The sequence below is a fragment of the Panthera pardus genome, unplaced genomic scaffold (assembly GCF_024362965.1).
Source record: "Panthera pardus isolate Hobbes unplaced genomic scaffold, ASM2436296v1 HiC_scaffold_25, whole genome shotgun sequence".
NCBI classification, from domain to species: domain Eukaryota; kingdom Metazoa; phylum Chordata; class Mammalia; order Carnivora; family Felidae; genus Panthera; species Panthera pardus.
In genome coordinates, this window is record NW_026526821.1 from 54,831,889 (window position 1) to 54,848,288 (window position 16,400).

At 49.0% G+C, this 16,400-nt stretch overlaps 1 protein-coding gene and 1 long non-coding RNA gene across 5 annotated transcripts in view; one reads left to right on the top strand and one right to left on the bottom strand.

Moving 5' to 3' along the window:
• Window positions 1-10,402, bottom strand: part of GPR45 (G protein-coupled receptor 45) — a 110,682-nt gene extending 100,280 nt beyond the window's left edge. Inside the window, exons 1-2 of one of the 3 annotated variants that reach the window (XR_008417805.1) lie at window positions 10,058-10,402; window positions 8,207-9,791 (exon numbers count right to left, since the gene is read on the bottom strand). The gene's annotated coding sequence lies outside the window, so the exon portion shown is untranslated. Of the gene's footprint in view, window positions 1-8,206; window positions 9,792-10,057 lie in introns of those variants that run through there. The other 2 variants (XR_008417806.1, XM_053890499.1) reach the window with 2 other exon arrangements.
• A 4-nt stretch (window positions 10,403-10,406) lies between these two features.
• LOC109254542 (uncharacterized) lies at window positions 10,407-15,650 on the top strand. 2 transcript variants are annotated; one of them, XR_002074857.2, is made up of 3 exons: window positions 10,407-10,612; window positions 11,016-11,101; window positions 11,267-15,650. It is a non-coding gene; the product is annotated as an uncharacterized LOC109254542 (long non-coding RNA). The 2 variants fall into 2 exon arrangements; XR_002074858.2 differs by having other exon boundaries at window positions 15,217-15,650.
• The last annotated feature ends 750 nt before the right edge of the window (window positions 15,651-16,400 follow it).

Below are 16,400 nucleotides of genomic sequence, written 5' to 3' on the forward strand. Positions count from 1 at the left end.
TCAGGCCATCTTTCCTCATTCGGGAGAATTGGCCCCTTGTTGGATATGTGAAATGTAAGCAATGTGGGCACAGAGATAAAAATCTTGGCTAGTATTTCCCAGGCTATGATCATCAATAAAATAGGGCAGAAGAGAGCTATAATCTAATGTACTATATTACTGTAATTAGAGCTTCATGCATAGAGCTCTCTCCCGCCCTCCCTCCAAAATAATGAAACCATTTGAAATAAATAGTAGTGACTTTATTCTCCATCATGTGGTGTTCAGTGATTGGGTAATTATGGTAACAGCATACAGTTAGTGGTTGAGTTCAGAATGTAAGAAAAGAGATTTGGGGGAACACAAGGGATAGGAGCACAGAATTGTAGCATTGCAGAGCTGGGAGGCATCCTGGCAATTGGTACCTAACATCCCCACCCTTTCAAAAGAGGAAACAAAAGAGACGCAGAGGTTGCAAATGTAAGACGCTTAGACGGAGTGGAGTCAGAGCTAAAACCCGGGTTCCTCTCTCCTGTTCAATGGTCTTTTCAACTCACATGTCTCTGGGAAACAACTTAAGGCAGACTATTCTAGAAAGCTTTCTACATGGCAAGGAGGCTTTGCTCCCCACACCTGCTGAGGTAGAAGACAACGTTTCTGTGACTTAGGCTCTTGTCTGTCTTTTCATCATCTCTGGACCCCGAAAGTCATGGCTACTGAACATCAACGCAAGTCAGCACTGAACATTTGAAACATTTTTTTGTTCTATCCCTTTTCTGCCTTTGATGGAATGGAGAGGAAAAATTAGCAAGCATACAAATTAAGATTTTGTTTAGCTTACTCTTGATGAGGCTAATTGTTTATTTTCGGTTAGATTTTATTTCTGTTATTACATTGAGAACATCAGATAAATAGTAAACTTTCTCATAAGAATGCCTACATCTCTTTACATTTCCATGTAAGAAATTCAGGAAAAGGCAACGCTTTTTGTACTGAAGGCACAAGGGTTTCCCGTGAAAACAAGCTAAGGGTCCTCATGGAATAATAAGGAAATGGACTCCAGCCTACAGATGCGTAAAACAGGTTCCGAATGACACAAACGTGCACCGTTGGGACATGAACGTAACCCACGAACTCATGAACCCATGAGCAGAAACACAATCACGGCCAAAGTCACCCATAGGCTCTCCCTCTCATCTCCTTCTCCATCCTATAGAAAAGGAGAGACTGATTCAGCCGGCGAGAAAGGCATGAGCTCATCTCTGCCACTAATCCCAACTGACTCTGTCATTTGCTCCTCAACTCCAGGATAGCCACACCTAGGGCCTGGGGTAAGCAGTCTCCCTCCTTCCCACCCTGTCCAGTAGCCATCCAACGACACTCTCGCCCCACCGCTGCCAGAAGCTAAGCCCAACCTGAACAAGGTGGACATGGAAAATCCAATTCTGCCCATGATGGGACTCGGCGCCACCCTGGAAAGAGCAAAGCCGGTAGTGGTCACTCGGCAGGAAGCAGCAATGCAGTTGGGAAACATTCTCTACAGAAGTAAGGTCCATGCCATTACGTCCACGGAGAGACACAGACAACACTGAAAAGCGAATTTCTCATAAAAGGTAACGTCCTCTATGTTCTTCCTTGCTCCAATTCCAACCCTCTCTGAACCTTGAAACAGCAGCTGGCGCTCCTGTGTCTTGATTAACAGTCATTCAGATGTCAAGGCGAGATTACGAAGATGTCAAGATGGCCACTGAGAGGGAGGACATAAACATGGGAAGACCCCTCTTCGTGGGCACCTCTGCCTTCTCCTTAGGGTCACCAGACGGTGCCACCAGCACACGGCCCACTATAGGATGTGGAAGTGCCCAGGTGACTTACTGCGGCCATATGCATTTCCAGAATACTTTCCCATCATAAGGTGCTTTCTCAGTCAAAACTTTGTTGACTGCCCAGTGGTAGTGTAGGTACCATTGTCTTCACTCACTTGTGAGGAGACTGAAGCACAGGGAGGCTGGCACACAGGGAGGGGATAGAAGAGACTAGAATAATGTATGCTAAATTTCCGAAAGGCTGCTCTGTTCCGGACACTTAGTGCCTGACCTAATTGGTCTTCTTGTCTGTAAAATGGGTCTAAGAATGGCATCTCCCTCATAGAGTGTGGTAGGAATTAAAGGAAATAACACAGCAGAAATGTCTGGCTTGGTGCTTGACACAGGAAGTCTTCAGTTTGTTAGCAGATCCCTATAATATCCTTACCAGTGTCTATTATGATCTCCACCTTATAAATCAGGAGAGTAGGGCACAGTCAGGAAAGTGACTCACTCAATTAACCAGCATGTTAGGCCTCAGACGTAGATCCGTATGACTCCAAAACCTGTCCACTCAAGAACACAGACATTCCAGAACTCAGGCTGCCTGTTCCCAAGTTCCACGCACTTTCACGGACCTGTTCATCCCGATTTGAGACAGTCTCCTACCGAAAGTGCTGTGACCTGGTTCGACAAGCAAACACAAAGCCTTCCGTCTTAGAAAATACGCAATTTGCCATCATTCACACAAAAACCCAGGCCATCATTCATGTTCCATGAAGACTTTGATGACATCAACAAAGAAGCTTTTATCAGAGCCCGCAGAGGAACTAAGCAGTTCTGAAGCCCAGTTGGATGTCTGAGGCCAGTAACGAATATGAAAGTCGAAAGAATGTTCTCATCCGCATTCCTACGATTTCACAAATTCTTTGTCTTTATTACCTAATTTCCAACTCACTTCCTGTTTTTGGTAAAATGTTGAGGAGCTATAAAAAAGGTAATTGGGGGGGAAAAACCCTTTCTTATATCTATGGCTTCTTGCGTGTAGTACGCATTCCACAAATGCTTGCACGATGTATGGATAAACTGAATGTGAATGAATGCATCTATTTTCTTCTTGCGAATTGGCTCCAAGGGCCAATCTTACAGGGGCTGACAAAAAACTACATCCCTGAGATGAGTGCCCAGTAATGCTTCGCTGAAAAGCATTACTGTCTTTATGTTTTCAATGCCCCGGATGCAAGGATATCCCCCACGAATGTGGCCACCTCATGGGTGGGCCAGTGCAGCCAGCGCTCACAGCTGCTTTGCAAGCATTCAACCTGAACTTAAGTAGGAGGCTCCCACGCTCGTGCCAGGACCCACAGCATAGGCAGGGAGCATACCTTCCTTTGGTGTCATCGCCATTATGTGCCATTTGCTGGCGACTGGCCAGTTCTGATCCCATTTCCACCCACCTGATGGTTCTTCAAAAGAATCCACATATTCACAAGATCTGCAGGCTGACATCTCTGCAACACGACACGGGGAAGCTCTGCGGGGAGCTCCACTACTGACAAGTTCTCCGGTGGGAAGCACCTGCTGTCGTTGAAACACCTGAGTCACAGTCTTGGCTCTGTGGATGCAGCAGGGAACGTTTCTCCTCCCCCCTTATCTATAAAAGTGGCCAACGAAACAGAACTTCTGTGCCCAGAAAAAGTTTGTGAAAGCGCTTCATAAACAACAAAGAAGCTGGCCCATCACCAAAGACCATTACCACCAACAGAGGGACAGACTTGGAAGGAAAAATAGCTCCTGATATACTCTCAACGCTAGCAACTTCAGATTGCGTTTATGCACCCCACTCTCAGATATACTGAGCTGGAGTCACCCTACAGTTGGCCATTTGGGTACCTGCCATCTTCACAAATTTTGGCCATAGACAGCTGAGTCTCGCCTAGGTTATAATTTACCTAGTATTTCTTCTCACATCAGATTTAGGTGTTTTATTTCTACACGGTTTCATCTCATTTTAATCAATAAAGCACAGGTTTGACATGCCAAGTAACATGCGCTCCTGTGGTGCTTACCACATATGGGGAAACACTGTATTAAGCGAAAGATCACTACATTGCCTATCCAGACAGGTGTAGGAAAGGGAGCCCGCCGAAACTTTTTGTGGGTTGGCACAAGGGATGACTTGGATGTCTCCAGAGCGGAGCAAAAGAGCAGTCCTAACACGCTGAAAAAGCCACCTGAAACTATAATCCAGTGTCTATCTACATACAGTAAGAATTACTTGCCTTCCTATAGCACTTTACAGTTTTAACAACACATTCATTTTCATTTTACAAGGGGTCTTGACCCCAAATCTGGCAGCAGGTGGGGTGGCCAATACCATCCTTTTGCACAAGGCTATATGAGATCATGTTAGAAATAAGGAGCAGCACCATTAACACCTCTGTCTTCAGATCCTTTCACTGTACCCTCCTCGGGGAGGGGGGAGTATTTTTACAAGGATTGCTTTTCCCTCTTTAGACAGGACAACTCTTTCATGCCACTTTGTATCCATCTACTCTTTCACCTGCACATCCAGTTATCCATCCATCCACCAATCCATCCATCCATCCATCCACCCGTCCAACCATCTGTCCACCCGTCCATCCATCCATCCATCCGTCCACCCGTCCATCCGTCCACCTGTCCTTCCATCAGTCCACCATCCACCCGTCCATCCACCCACCCACTCACCCACCCATCCATCCATCCGTCCATCCATTCATCCATCCACCCATCCATCCACCCATCCCTCCATCCATCCATCCATCCATCCATCCATCCATCCACCTGTCCGTCCGTCCATCCATCCATCCATCAGTCCACCATCCACCCATCCATCCACCCACCCACCCACCCATCCATCCACCCACCCACCCATCCATCCATCCGTCCATCCATCCATCCATCCATCCACCCATCCATCTATCCATCCATCCACCCATCCCTCCACCCATCCACCCGTCCATCCATCAGTCCACCATCCACCCATCCGTCCACCCACCCACCCATCCGTCCACCCACCCATCCGTCCGTCCACCCATCCATCCGTCCGTCCATCCATCCGTCCATCCATCCATCCATCTGTCTGTCCATCTGTTCATTCATCCATCTACCCATCCATCCACCCATCCATCCATCTGTCCATCCATCCATTCATTCATCAATCCACCCATCCATCCATCTGTCCACCCATCCATCCATCCATCCGTCCGTCTGTCCACCATCCACCCATCCGTCCACCCATCCATCCATCCATCCATCCATCCATCCATCCGTCCATCCGTCCACCCATCCATCCATCCATCCATCCATCCGTCCATCTGTTCATTCATCTACCCACCCACCCACCCATCCATCCATCTGTGCATCCATCCATCCATCCATCCACCCATCCATCCATCCGTCCACCCGTCCATCCATCCATCCATCAGTCCACCATCCACCCATCCGTCCACCCACCCACCCATCCATCCACCCACCCATCCATCTATCCATCTGTCCGTCTGTCCGTTCATTCATCCATCCACCCATCCATCCATCTGTCCACCCGTCCATCCATCCACCATCCACCTATCCGTTCACCCACCCACCCATCCGTCTATCCATCTGTCCATCCATTCACCCACCCACCCATCCGTCCACCCACCCATCCATCCGTCCATCCATCCATCCATCCATCCATCCACTGTTCTACTCATGTATTCTTTTATCTGCCCTTCCAAACATGTATCCATGTCCATGCATTCATCTACCCATCCATCCACTGATCCATCCAACCACTTAGCCACTTCCCCATCCATTCATCCACCCAGTCAATATTTGGAGACCTCCTCTGTGCTCCTTACTCACTATACAGAGCACTGGAATAAAAACCACCAGTTTTTATTCTTATAAAATGAAAAGTGTTCCCTGTGAACTGAGGTAGCAATAAGAGTAATGTCTACATCTATTTCCTCTGATTTGAAAATCTACACAGATTTTCCCTGATGGTAGCAAAACATAGTAATGTGCTCTACTTCCTCCTGTCAAATGAAACAAAATACTCAGGAGTATAACAACAAAAGAAGCAGGAAAAGACCCAGTTAATAAGAGTCCTCTCCTTCTTAAGTGCGTTGGAAGTACAATAATTATGGTTATGTTGTTGGATCACTTTAGATGAAAAGGGCACACTTCCAATTACTTCACATGAGTAACAAGTTCAAATAATTAGACATATATCCCTGACAGAGCCTTGGAACTTTTTGGAAGAGCTAATTTAAGCATCTAGGTGTTTTTTTCGGCTGCCATTCAGAGTCGAGACTCACTTATCTTCATGATTGCACTCTGTTTTTGGTATTTTAATTCCTCCATTTCAGAGTTGAGGGCAGCAAACCAATTATCAATGATGCAGGTGGCCTAACATATTGAGAGCCCATAAAGGGATGTGTCTCAAAGTAGATAAAAACAGAACTTCAGAAATCATGTAGAAGAGAGTGAGACAAAAGAGGAATCCATTATCAACTAATACATAAAAGAGACACATTCAAACACACAAAAAATAAGTCAGTGAAACACTGGAAATTTGAAATAAAAAATAAGGCAAGGTTTAACACTCTTGGTACATTTTTTTAAAATTTACCCCAAACAGGCTATAACTTCAACGAAATTGTTTTCGCCACGCTCTCCAGTCACCAATGATTTCCATATCGACGAATGCAACAGAGCGACGGTTCTCAAACTCCAATGTACATCAGGACCACCTGGAAGGCCGGTTAAACCACAGATGGCTGGGACCCACTCTCAGAGTTTCAGATTCAGATTCAGTAGGTCTGGGGTGGAACCCAAGAATGTGCATTTCTAAATTCCTGGGTGCTGCTGCTGCTGTGGTTAGTCTGGGGACCCCACTTTGAGAAGCACCACAACAGAACACCTCTAGTCCTTGTCTTCCTTCTTAGCTGTGTGTGATGCCGGGGACCACTCCCCAGAACTCTGAATGCCTGCCATCTCGCCTTCTCCTTTTTAGAATCCTAGTGTTCCTCAGGATGCTATGCCAGGCTTCTGTCCTTTCACTGAAATCTTCCTGAGCAACCTCTTTGACTCCAAAGCCTTCAGTTAACTACATACATCTGCTAGACCCCGGGCTGCAGCTCGGGCCTGATATAATGTGAGCTTTGCAAGGGCACGGTGCCTTGTCGTGCTCACAGTGCATCCCAAGTGACCAGAGTGTGTCTGGCATGTAGAAAGTGCCCGATAAATATCTGTTACAACTTCCTAGTAGATATTTCTACCTGAAAGTTCCACAGGCTCACTAGCAACTGAAATTAAATGTATTTGGAAAGAAATATATCAAAGAAGAGTATTACACAAGCTAGAGTCTTTCCCCGTATTTCTGATGGTACCATCATCCACCCATTCTGTGAGATCTAAGAAACCCAAAGGTCATCCTTGAACCCTTGTGTGTCAGGTCCATCCATTTCCCCCCAGTCTCATTGCCACTGCCTAGTCAAGGCCACCGCACCCTCTCACCTGGATGCCCATGGCAGCCTCCCACCGGGCCCCTCCTATAATCTCCGCACCACACAGTCAGCTGAGAGATCAGATCTCATTCTGCACACCTGTGACTAAAGCCTATCCAGCGACTCTACTTGACCTTAGAGCAAAGCCCCACCCCTCCCCATGGCCTTAGTCTTTCCGACTGGCTCCCTACTGCCTCTCCAGCTATATCTCCCATGCTTCTCCCCAACCCTGTACTTCCGTCCTCTCCGACTTGTTTTTGTTCCTTGAATACGCCATGCGTTCTCATTTCTGAGCCATGGCTCATGATACTTCCTTCCATCTGGAATACTCTTTCCTTTTCTTCCCCCTACATGTTTTAGCTGACTACCTTCTACTCATTTCTCAGTTCCCAACTTAAATATCACATCCTCCAAAAAGCCTTCCCTGCTCCTCTCATAAAAACAAAACAAAATAGAACAGGCCCCAAAACTGGGCTATGGCTTGCCTTAAGTTTCTATGACCTTCTGCATCTGCATATACAGTATTACCCCTGCTCGTTTAATTATTTGCTTTCTTTGCTCTCCAGGAGAAGGCTCATGCCTACACAGTGCTGGGCCCAGGGCCTGGATTTGGTCATCACTGCTGAAGGAAGAGGCCAACCAGATTTAACAGCGGGAAATTTAAAAGAAATTATTTTTTGTATGTTGAGAGCAGTCAGACAAGCAGTTATGTCTGGGAGGGACATGAGGGGACACTCCGGGATGGTGAAAATATTTTGTATTTTGTTCAGGTCAGAGGTAATATAAGGTAAACATAGATAAACATATATAATACAGGGTAAACATAGATAAAAATTCACCAAGCTGTACAGTAAAGAGCGATGCATTGCACATACGTAAATCAGACTTCAATAAAAGAAATGAATTATTTTAAAATTGTGGTATAATTCATATGGGGATATCAAAATTCACAGGGGTTAAAACAGCTCACGTGGGTGTAAGACCAGAATTCAGCAACAACCCAAGGCATCGAAGTTCCTTAGGATGCTAATATTTCCCAAAGATCCAGCACTAAAAACATGGTGAAGGAGTTCTTTAAGTCTTTGTTCTAAAAATGTCACTGCTTTCAATCGACTCCGCCTTACTTAAGTTTGAGGCCCTGAAGTATTTTTAGAAAGGCAGATAACTTCAAAGTCACTCTCCACAGAATCACATATACTAAAAGCCCCATTTCACCAATTAGACAGGTTTAAGTTAATGACGTACAATTATATTTCAACATTTGAGGTATTTTAACTCGGGCCACGAAAACCGCTCAGTTGGGTCCACATTATTGCTAAGACGGTCACTTTTCTTTTTCTCTGAGTAGGAGAGGACCCAGGGCAAACCATACATGTGGTTCATCACCCTGTTTAACAGGAACCTTGCCACGCTGACTGTCCAAGCCTACCAAGCAACTTAGGACCGTCTAGCTGCCTTTCTCGGACTAGAATGTAAGACACGGAAAGGTCAAGACTCATTTTTCGCCCTAGTGGGCCAAAATGCAGAGCGTTTAGGATCTTGTGTTCTGTAAGGTGCTTTTCACAAGAAGATCCCTGTGCTCTGTCGGGCTGGGCTTCCTAACAATCCCTCTGGCTGGGTTGATATTTGCTCCCACGGCTCAGCAGTCCCTTGGACCAGGTGAGTGCCAGCTTTGAAACACAGCAATTTAAACATTCTTCCGGAGGGTGCAAAGCACTTAGGGGCCACTACATGCATCCCGAATAAGGACATCTACAACCGCTACCCACGAAAAGGGCACTTTCTGCACTTGAGACGAAAGTCATTGCGTTCGGCCGTCTTGGGTGATTTTCCTACAGACATACCCGTTTTGCTTCTATTCTTGGTATGATTTTAGTCGAAGTTTCATTTTCCTTAGCTTCTATTTGCTACTGGCATTTTGCCATTCAATAATCAAAGGAGAGAAGAACTGAAAACTCCGGGTTATTTAACCCAGTGAAAATACCACTTTACCATATGAACATCTCTCACCATATGAGAGAGAAAAAATGTAATCTCTAAAACCCTTTCCGGCACCAGATTAGAAAAACCGAAAGCTTGCCGGCCATCACAGGCTGACTGTGAGGAACGGAGCACCCCTGTGGTCCTTTTCCTGATGGGAAAACTGAGGTCGCGAGCGGGCAAAGGAGAGGCGCCCGAATGTCCCACAGCAGAGGTACTTATTCCTAATTTGGAGCACGCTGTCGCCGTTTCAAAGTATCACCCAGGAAAAGGAAATAATCTGGTAAAGTTGACGTGACAGGGGGGAGATGAGAAGGGAGGGGAGGTCCGGGGCAGCTGGGATGGGCGACGGGCAAGGATGGGGATGGTGATGGTGGTGATGGTGATGGTGGAGGCGATGGTGGCGGTGATGGTGATGGTGACGCTGGCCGGCTCCTCTCCCGTTTCTCCATCACTGCCTGTCCTCTCTGCCTCCTCCGTCCCCGCGTGGCCTCTGCCCGGAGAAACACAGCCGCCAGGATTTGCACCCACGCCGCACGGCCTCGGGCACAAGGCTGCGGCGCCCCGAGCCCCGCGCCCCCCGCGCCCCCCGCGCGCCGTGCTCCGCCGCCCGCACCGCCTCACGGGGCGCGCACCGGCCCCGGCTCCCCGCCCGCGCGCCCGCACCGCCCGTCTGGCCCGACACCCGCGCCGGGAGCGCCCGCGCCCCCCGGCCCGCTCCCCGCCGAGCCCCCGGCGGCCCGGCCACCGGTCACTTACGCCTGCGCCGGGCCCCGCCGCCCCGCGGCCCCGAGACAAAGGCTGCGCGGCCGCTGCGCCGCCGGCTGCTCCTCCAGCCGCCGCTGCCGGGGACCCGGAGGAGGGGGGTGGGGGGGCGGAGGAGGCGAGGAGGAGGGGACGGCGGGGAGGGGCCGCCGCGGCGCCGGCCACCCGGCTGCAGCGGCCCAGACCCCAGTCCTGCGAACCCGGCCCGCAGCTCTCCAGGGCGCCGTCCTCCCCGGGTCGTGGGCCCGAAAACCTCCCCCAGGGGACCAGGGGACCGCCCCTTGAGGGGGGGTGGGGGAAGAAGAAGAAGGAGGGGTGTGTATGTGTGTGTGTGTGTGTGTGTGTGTGTGTGCGCGCGCGCGCGTGTTCCTTCTTTCCACTCCTGATTTCCTCCATCCACCCCCGTGGCCCCGAGCCATCTCAGGAAAATGCCAGACTCTGCCTCCCCTGTACAACTCTGGGGGCGCGCCCACGGACCTCCTTTCCGTCCACGCACCTGCCCGCCGGACGTCCAACCATTTTGTGGAGCGCAAAACTGAGACCTGGAAGGTGAGGTGCCCAAAGACGCCAGGTGGGAGAATGCCAGCCTCGCGAACCCTTCGGGACCCACGTCTCACTTGGTTTCCTTTCCCGGGCTTAGTTTAGAGCCAATTGCTTGAGCCCCCCGCCCCAGGGACCGGACAGGCTGGATGGTAGGCAAGAGTGCTCCCCTCCATGCTCCTGCGGGGGAGTCGGTAGGCTTCCCTTTCTGGGAGAAGTACCACTTTCGCTTGGCTCAGGCATCTACATCTTGTCAAGAACAGTGGCTTTGATTTAGTTTTATTTTAAAAACTTTTCATTATGGAATTAAAAAAAAAATCAAAAGTAAAATGCTCTAAGGAACCCCTAAGTGGTCAGCTCCAGCTTCAAAGATGGTACTACTCTCTCCATTCTTCTTTCATTTATCCCCCAGCTCTTCCCCCATCCCAGAGACTAAGGACTTGAAAAGAACATGATCACGATACCCTTACCCCACCTTACCGAATTGAGAATAATTCCGTAAGTATCATCTGCCTGTGGCTTGTTACCAGCTCATGGTTATTCGTGAAGTAATGGTTATTGCCAGGTCTGTGTGGAAGGGCCTTACCAATGCTGCTTGGCTGGGGCGTGGGCCCTAAGTGTCCCCAAAGCCGGTGGTAGAGAAGGTTGTCTACCTTGTTGCAGGCCTGCAGTGACTGATGGAGCAGGAACAAGGCACTGCGGATCTAGCAAGGGCCAGATACTCCTTACCGGTCCCAGGCCCCTGGAAAACTGTGATTGAAGCCTGTCCCTTCCAGGAAAATGCGCCCACAGGATTCCGGGGGTTTGATCTCACTTCTCACCGGCCGCCTGAACCCCAGTACGGGTTACAAACTACAGAGCTGGGCTGAAGTGTTCCTTGCAACCCCCTGGAGCCCCGTAGATGGGATTCTGAGGGTTCTGCTGGGTTCCCCTCTTGTTTGCTGAGAGTTCTGGGGCCCAAGGACAGCAAGGGAGTCACGACTCGGTTGGGGGCCTTTTCCCCCCTGGGAGAAGCCTCAGTATTTAAGTCCTATGCGAGTGCGGCATGGAAGTGGATTCTCAGCTGTCGCTCAGGAGAGCGTCTTTCGAGGATGAAGAGACCTGAGTTGTGCCAAGGGCGTCTAAACACTTGGCTGATCTAACCTCCCCGGTGGCAAAGCCGGAGTCCGCCCCTGGGTGCCGGGCTTTGCGGGGAGGAGTTGTTAAGCGGTAGGCACATCGGAGCAGTCAGGGTGCACGTTCTGGACTCTGCCCGGCTTTGAAGTCAGTACCTCTTGCTAGCCTTGTGACCTCGGGCAAATTACTGGACGTCTCTGGGCCTGTTTTCTTATTGGGAAAAAAAAAATAGGGCCGTCCTTCAGACCTGCCTGGTTGGGCTGCCGGAAGTGGGGGGCGTTTACGCAGGTTCAGTGCCTGGTTCAGAAGGGTTGAAAAGGTGCTCAGAGCATTCGTGCTGCCTTGTGCCCTCTAAGTGGGAGAGCCGGTGACTGAGACCCAGAAGGACCTCTGCTGCCCCGAAGGATACACGGCCGTGGGGCGCCTGGGTGGCTCAGCCGGTTAAGCATCCAGCTCTTGATTTCAGCTCAGGTCATGGCCTCACAGTTTGTGGGGTCAAGCCTCACGTCAGGCTCTATGCTGAGTGTGGAGTCTGCTTGGGATTCTCTCTCTCTCCCTCCCTCCCTCTCTCAAAATAAATAAAATTTGCCACAAAGGATTCACAGCCACAACTGAAGCCGACAGAAAGGGCCCACGGCTGCTTTCCAGGGCAGCAGAAGCACCTGTGACAAAGTGGCTCTTCTCTCGATTACTGGCAGGCCTCGGCGGAGTTCCTGAACACTGCGGGTTTCCCTAGGGACCTGGGTCCAGGAAATGATCTCTGAGATGCCAAAGGGGCGCGTGCAGTCTCACTCCGCCCACCCCGGTTGGACTGGTCTTGGTCAGTGGAACCTGACGTGCCCTCTCCTGCTTCTCCAAGCCTTACTTTCGCTGTGAAGTCTGACGACCTCAGGCAGCAGAAAATCTCCCCCATCTGAGCTCTTGGGCCTGTCCTGCGTTAGTGATTCGCGCTGTCAGTTGCTATGCCTGTTGTGTGGGTCTGCCTCGACGGCAGATGTGTTGAGAGCAGAGACTGTCATCAACTGCCCCAGCACTGCCCATAATACCCTGTTCCTTGCCCAACCCAGCATCGGAGCAAAGAATGCTTCCTGTAATATATGCAGATTATCGTTCTCCCAAGAGGGTTCCACCTAGGCCAGGATTTCCATGTCCCGTGGCCAGCCCAGCAACTAGCCGAGTAGCTCAAATCTGCTCACCTGCCAGCCCTGCCCCAGGGCAGGGCTGGGTCTGAGGATGAAGGGGCGTGTCCCTGGGCTGGGGCATCCCAGTCACCCTGATTATGACACTCTGATTCCTAATCTTCATCTCCTGCTTGCTCTAGAATCTAGGTCCTGACCTGGAGAGCATTGTCTGCTTCCCTGGTGTGGCTCTGGATTTCGGTGACCATTTTCTGGAGAGAACCAACCTTTTGCTTCTCTCTGTATCTTCTCCCATCTCTGCACCCCTTCCCTTCCCTCACTTACAAATCTCTTCCTTTCCTAGCTCGTAATATGGATCGTATTGATTTCTCTTTCTTTTTCTTTTTCTTTGTTAAGTTCATTTACTTATTTTGAGAGGGAGTGAGAGAGCACAAGCTGGGGAGGGGCAGAGAGAGGGAGAGAGAGATTCCCGAGCAGGTTCCGCACCGTCAGCACAGAACCCCACACGGGGCTTGATCTCACAAACCGTGAGATCATGAACTGAGCTGAAATCAAGAGTTAGAAGCTTCACGAACTGAGCCACCCGTACTTGGCCTGCATCAATTAGGGAGAAGGTAGGTGAGGAGAATCTGGACTGAAGTTTACATAGAATGATATGAACAGATGAAAGGTAGCGTCTAGTTGTGCTCCGGGGAGACGTGTTCCCGTAGAGGTCTTCTTACAGAATGTAGAATATTTTAGGGATACTCAGACCTTGTGGGTCTTCTTGGGAATAGATTTACCCGAGAGCCCTCGGGTTAACACAGAACCCAACAAAGAATATTATTGCCATCCGTTTGGTCTTTGTGGACAATCCGACACTCTGTGCCAGCTCTAAGAAAAAGCTCTATAAACTATTAAAATGACAAAGAACTTCAGTCCTGCTAAAGAAATAGAGTTTGGCTTAGCTAAATGGAACACCAGACAAATGAGAAGGACGGCTTGGGGTGATGAATGGATTCACGGCAATAAAGATGAACTTACAGAAGATTAATAGAAGGAGAGATGGATAATATCGGGGCTTCCAGCTGTTGATGAATGCTAAACTTATTGACATTGAAGATAAGCCTAGATAAAAGGCATTCAGTCCAAATGGAGAGAGAATGCTTCAAAAGAAGCCTAATGCTCGCAACTAAATTAAGGCAGTAAATATATCTGTGGTTCCAGCCCATTTGTTATGATAGAGACTACAGATCATTATAATGAGAGGCAGATTATTAACCACAAAGGGCCCTGTGCATCACAGGGAATTGGAGCCACTCGCTCCCCCACGTCCCAGAAAATCCACTTGGTCGAGAAGGAAGCCTTCTTCGTACACTAGTTGGAAACTAAGACGACTGAGAACGTCACGTGGGGGTGGTTTTAAACCCTCAAGAGGTGCGGTCTGTGTCCCCTCCCACCCAGTCTGGATGGGCTTGGTTCTGCTTCGCCAACAGGGCAAGGCGGAGTCCGTATAGGTGATCTTCTGGGGGCAGATCATCAAAGGCATGCAGTTTCCTTCCGGCTCCGTTGGAAGGCTTGCCCTCCGGTGCTCCCTCTTGGGGTAGGCCTACCCAGAGCTTCCAGATGATGCCGGTGCATATCCAAGAGCAAACAAAAATACGCCAGGTGACTTAGGAGGTTTTGCCTGCAAAGGGTTTACAGTCTCAGCAGAGATCAGCGGGATATAAACTGGACCAGAAGGTTGGGGGTCTCACTGAATTCCGGGCTGTACTCTGCCCTTCCTGGCTACGTGGGAAAGTGGTCGTCTCTGTGCCCGGTGTCCCTCCCCCCGTAAAGTCAAACAGTTGTGAAGAGTGAATACACATGAGGCATATAGAACATGGTCAGTATCCCATAGATGGCAGCCGTTGTTAAGGTTATCGTGTCCCGGGACACACTCTGTGACGCAAAGCAGAGAAAGGGCTCCCGGACCTGCTCACATCATCAGGTGATTTCTTTTTCAAGAAAAGCAGATGTGTATAATGGATTTGATTAATAGGCCCTATAGTTTTATAACCAACTCACAGCCGCTTCCTTTAAATCAGGGCTTTACAATCTTTTTTGGACTATGACCCACGCTAAGAAATACATTTCCCGTTGTGACCTGATACACACAAGAATCCCCCCCCCCATCAAAGCATATAAACATCTTCACTGGGCAACACACTCTGGTATTTTCGATTCTGTCTTATTTCATTTTTCAAAATCTACTAAGTCGATCCCCTAGCCCATTAAATGGGTCAAAATCTACAACTTGAAAAGCGGTGCCTTCTGTAAACGACTTTTACATGGCTTCCTCGCCCTAACCTTTTCACTGTTTTTCGCTTTGTCGCCCAGCTCTTCTCCACTTTCTGGAAGTCTCGCTTGTCCAGGACGACCGGTCTACTGCCTCCCTGGCCTGATGGGCGGCCACGATGAAGCCGGACCCACCGGTCCCGGCACAGAATGTAGCACGTGTCGGACAAGGATTTTTGAACTGAGTTTAGAACAGGGATTCTAACTCTGTTTTTCTGCTCAGGTTTTAAGTGGGCTAAGCACTTAGTTCTCAGATGATTTCTAGGTTGCTGGTAATGCACTGTAAGTGTCAGAGAGAAGAGACTTGGCTGGCAGCCCTTTCTCAGATGTTCCAAGCAAACATGCACACGGTTCTCAAACCTTAGCCTGGTCTCAATGCCCGTCTTCCCTGAAAGCTGTTTTCGCTTTATAACCACAGGATGTTTCAAATCAAATTCCAGAAAATGCCTCGCAATTAAAATTTTACACTGCCTGTCGCTACGTGCCAGCTTTGCTACTGCTTTTCGTCGCTGCCCATTATAAATAATGACCCTGGCGTGCGTTTTGTTACTAGAGCCATTAACCCAACAGACCGTTCCGCTCACATGAAACAAGCCGTGCATCTGCTAAGGTGACTTGGTGGGTAGATTTTTTTTTCCTTTTGTATTTTGTTCTTTGTTGTTTTTTTTTTTTTTTCCTTCTGCAGAACCCGGTGACACACAATAAAATGGGCAAATGGAAATTTCAGGGAAATGTACATCAGAGCTACCGATCCTTCATGGGGTATCTACGTATGGCTTATAGCATGAAACGTTTTTGTCCACTCTTGGGGCTGCCGTGTTGACAAAATGAGATTGCTTTTGCACAGGCGTGTCCCACCTTAATCTCCTTTTATCTGCAGATAAAAGGAATTACCTTCTCTTCCCGGGGAGCCCATGATGGAGTAGAGAGCAGGTGGGGTTTGGTTTCACACAGACTAGGGTGTTGGCTTACAGCTCTGACATTCATTAACTGAGCAATTAGAAGCTTCAGATCTTTGAGCCTCATTTCCCTTGTCTGTAAAATGGGAATAATAATGCAGATAATAATATACCTCTCAGCACCGTGAGAAAAGCTCACCATAGTCTGGCCAGTGGCCATGGCATGGCCTGACTAAAAAAGTCACTAGATAGTGATGAATAGCCCCAATCAAGTAATTTAAAAAATAGTTTTATTCAAAGAAATGAGTGCCCCAAAAGTCCAGACAG